At 42.0% G+C, this 4,571-nt stretch overlaps 1 pseudogene across 1 annotated transcript; it reads right to left on the reverse strand.

Moving 5' to 3' along the window:
• Positions 1-427: 427 nt before the first annotated feature.
• On the reverse strand, positions 428-1,464 carry LOC309968449 (small ribosomal subunit protein uS5-like; annotated as a pseudogene). The gene has a single exon. The product of its transcript is annotated as a small ribosomal subunit protein uS5-like (transcript).
• Between the last annotated feature and the right edge of the window lie 3,107 nt (positions 1,465-4,571).

Raw genomic sequence — 4,571 nt, forward strand, 5'->3', positions numbered from 1 at the left:
CGATTCATCCCACCACCACCCCGTCCACTTTCCCCCTTTGGTGTCCATACGTTTGTTCTCTACATCTGTGTCTCTATTTCTGCCTTGCAAACCACTTCATCTGTACCATTTTTCTAGATTCCACATACATGTGTTAATATATGATATTTGTTTTTCTCTTTCTGACTTCACTCTGTATGACAGTCTCTAGGTCCATCCACGTCTCTACAAATGACCCAATTTTGTTCCTTTTTAGGGCTGAGTAATATTCCATTGTATATATGTACCACATCTTCTTTATCCATTCGTCTGTCGATGGGCATGGGCATTTAGCTTGCTACCATGACCTGGCTATTGTAAATAGTGCTGCAATGAACACTGGGGTGTATGTGTCTTTTTGATTTCTGGTTTTCTCCGGTAGTAGTGGGATTGCTGGGTCATATGGTAATTTTATTTTTAGTTTTTTAAGGAACTTCCATACTGTTCTGCACAATGGCTGTATCAATTTACATTCCCACCAACAGTGCAAGAGGGTTCCCTTTTCTCCACACCCTCTCCAGCATTTGTTGTTTGTAGATTTTCTTTTTTTTTTTTTTAACTAGTTTCATTCACTTTGTTTTTCTCATAGAAAACTATGTGGTGGCTACAGCTGGAGCCTGGGTCCTCTGCATGGAAACTCTGTGCGGGTCTTTACAGGATGGTCAGTGGATTCCTGATATGGAGACTTGGTGAACACCATCTCTTTCCAGAGATCAGGAGTGAGATAACTGTAGGTCTCGGAAATGGCATTAGAAGTGGCCTTGGCAAAGTTGCCCAGCATGGCAGTGCAGTCCCTGGCAGAGGTGTAGCAGTCGTCAATTCCAGCCATCATCAGTAGCTTCTGGGGCACAGGGGCTGAGACGATGCCAGTGCCCCTGGGGGCAGGGATGAGGTGCACCAGCACAGAGCCTCAGCGGCCAGTCACCTTGCAAGGGACAGTATGGGGCTTGCCCATCTTGTTACCCCAGTAGCCTCGTCGCACCGGGACCATGGAGAGCTCAGCCAGAATGACGGTCGCACAGATGGCAGTGGCTACCTCCTTAGAGCACGTCACACCCAAACCAACACGTTCGTTGTAATCCCAGATGGCAACAAATGCCTTGAACCTGGTCCGCTGGCCAGCATGTGTCTGCTTTTGCACAGGCATGATCTTCAAAACCTCCTCCACGAGGGATGACCCCAAGAAAATGTCAGTGATCTCAGATTCCTTGACGGGCAGAGAAAAGAGATAGATCTCCTCCAGGGATTGATCTTCATGTCCTTGACCAGGCGGCCCAGCTTGGTGACGCGGAGACACTCCTTGTCCTCGGCCTTGCCTCCGCAAGCTCCGCGATCCCGGCCCCGGCCCTGGACGCCGCTGCTGAAGCCTCCGCGGCCTCCCATTCCAGAGCCCCTGGGGCCTCCGGGCCCTCCGGGCCCTCTCACAGCACCGGTGTCATTCTCCATTTGGTGTTTTTACAGAAAAAAAAAAAAAAAAAAGAAAGCTTTATGGAAAAAATTAAAAAGCTAGATTTTCTGATGATGCCCATTGTAACGGGTTTGAGGTGATACCTCATTGTAGTTTTTTTTTAACCTCTTTATTGGAGTATAATTGCTTTACAATGACGTGTTAGTTTCTGCTTTATAACAAAGTGAATCAGCTATACATATACATATATCCCCATATCTCCTCCCTCTTGCGTCTCCCTCCTACCCTCCCTATCCCACCCTTCTAGGTGGTCACAAAGCACTGGAGCTGATCTCCCAGTGCCATGCGGCTGCTTCCCACTAGCTATCTATTTTACATTTGGTAGTGTATATATGTCAGTGCCACTCTCACTTCGTCCCAGCTTACCCTTCCCCTCCCCGTGTTCTCAAGTCCATTCTCTACGTCTGCGTCTTTATTGTTGTCCTGTCCCTAGGTTCTTCAGAGCCATTTTTTTTCTTAGATTCCATATATATGTGCTAGCATACGGTATTTCCTTTTCTCTTTCTGACTTACTTCATGCTGTATGACAGACTCTAGGTCCATCCACCTCACTACAAATAATTCAATTTCGTTTCTTTTTATGGCTGGGTAATATTCCATTTTATATATATGCCGCATCTTCTTTATCCATTCATCTGTTGATGGACACTTAGGCTGCTTCCATGTCCTGGCTATTGTAAATAGAGCTGCAATGAACATTGTGGTACATGACTCTTTTTGACGCATTGTAGTTTTTTTTTTGTTTTTTTTTTTTTTTTGTGGTACGCGGGCCTCTCACTGTTGTGGCCTCTCCCGTTGCGGAGCACAGGCTCCGGACGCGCAGGCCCAGCGGCCATGGCTCACGGGCCCAGCCGCTCCGTGGCATGTGGGATCTTCCCGGACCGGGGCACGAACCCGTGTCCCCTGCATCGGCAGGCAGACTCTCAACCACTGTGCCACCAGGGAAGCCCCTCATTGTAGTTTTGATTTGCATTTCTTTAATAATTAGTGATGTTGAACATCTTTTCATGTGCCTCTTGGCCATCTGTATGTCTTCTTTGGAAAAATGTATACTTAAGTCTTCTGCCCATTTTTTGATTGGGTTGTTTGTTTTTTTAATATTGAGCTGCATGAGCTGTTTATATATTTTGGAGATTAATCCTTTGTCCATTGATTTGTTTGCAAATACTTTCTCCCATTCTGAGGGTGTCTTTTGGTCTTGTTTATAGTTCCCTTTGTTGTGCAAAAGCTTTGAAGTTTCATTAGGTCCCATTTGTTTATTTTTGTTTTTATTTCCATTCCTCTAGGATATGGGTCAAAAAAGATCTTGCTGTGATTTATGTCATAGAGTGTTCTTTCTATGTTTTCCTCTAAGAGTTTTAAAGTGTCCGGTCTTATATTTAGGTCTCAAATCCACTTTGAGTTTATTTTTGTGTATGGTGTTAGGGAGTGTTCTAATTTCATACTTTTCCATGTAGCTGTCCAGTTTTCCCAGCACCACGTATTGAAGAGGCTGTCTTTTCTCCATTGTATGTTCTTGCCTCCTTTGTCATAGATTAGTTGACCATAGGTGCGTGGGTTTCTCTCTGGGCTTTCTATCCTGTTCCATTGATTTATATTTCTGTTTTTGTGCCCCAACTTTCCACTTCTTAATATTCTTCTATTGTCATCACCAGCACAAAAAAATTCAGCTGATATCTGCAGTGTGAAGCTACTTCACTACAACTAGAAAAAATCTTGGATTACAAACCACACACCCAGTTTAAGGAATAAAACCAATCTTCTCTATAAGTTTAACCAATCTTCTCTTTAAGTTTATATTGTTAGCATATTTCAGGAATGTTGAAGAATGAAAGCAAAGCACAGATCAATAGTACATTTATTGTACCTCTGAAAATATGTGCAGTATGAATAAGTATATTCCATATTATAATTTTCTATTTGGAGAGCAAATAAAAATTAATATTGCTTTAATAACACAAAGAACAACATGTTAAACTTGACCAAATCTTTGTTAATGGTAAAATGGAAGATTTAGTGATTCTCAACCGGGTACAATCACAGGATGGAGACAAGTAACATTTCAGGGGCCATGGGAGGGTTACCCTGCTCACTACTCCACTCCCCAAATACTCTTCTCCCTCTCCCTTGATACCTGAAATTCCTTTGAAAAGAGATAAAAGAAAAAATAAATATTATTAGAGACCAAAGATTGAGAACTCAGTGAAAGAGTGTTACTAAATGGGATAATATTTGAAGTCAAAAGATCATAAACTATATCTGCCCATACTAGGAAAGGAAATACTCTGAGAGATATCATTGGCTACTGATTCCTAGCTCTATCAGCTGTATAAGCACTGAGCTGGTTGGAAATGATCCATTGTGCCTTTGGTACCCATCTCGAGATTACAGCATCCAGCTGCCTCTGCTGAGCCCTGCTCTCCTGAAACCCCACTGTGGGATTAGAGTGTGTAGCTTTCATTTGGCATGAATCAGGATTATTTTCCTCAGTCAAGTCTGTATCAGGGTCATGGGCTAGGTGTCCAGGTCTCTTAGATGAAGGTTTATCAAAAGTAAAAGGTAAATGCAATTAAATCTGGGCGAGGCAGACAATGTAAATAAGCTTCAGTTAAGGTATAAGTAATTGATGATAGATCCTGACATATTTTGCTTGAAAGAGAAGAAAGGAAAATAAGAATGTAACAAAATTTCAGTACTTTAAATAGTGAGTCAGTAGCAATTGCAGTTGTGTGGTAGTGAGTAAGTAAGCATACCTCAGTAGAAACAAGAGGCAGAAAGGAGGATCGCTCACGAATTAGAATATGTTTTCAGATAGAGCTATCTCTCCTGCAGGCTGCCATGTTGCCAGAATTCCACCATTTGTCTTTCCTTCACCTCTCTAAATTCCTAGCCAACACCAACTGCAGAACTCTTCATTTGATTCAGTTATTAGAAAACAATTTTAAGTATGTTAGGAACTTGAGTATATGAATTTATTTTTTCAACTATAAATTTTATGAAATCTAAATACAGATCAAGTCTTTCTCATGAAAGGTTAATGTTCATACTGAGACTCTAAAACACTGCATTTTGAAGACAACACCAA

The sequence above is a fragment of the Leucopleurus acutus genome, assembly GCF_964270905.1.
Source record: "Leucopleurus acutus genome assembly, chromosome: 11".
NCBI classification, from domain to species: domain Eukaryota; kingdom Metazoa; phylum Chordata; class Mammalia; order Artiodactyla; family Delphinidae; genus Leucopleurus; species Leucopleurus acutus.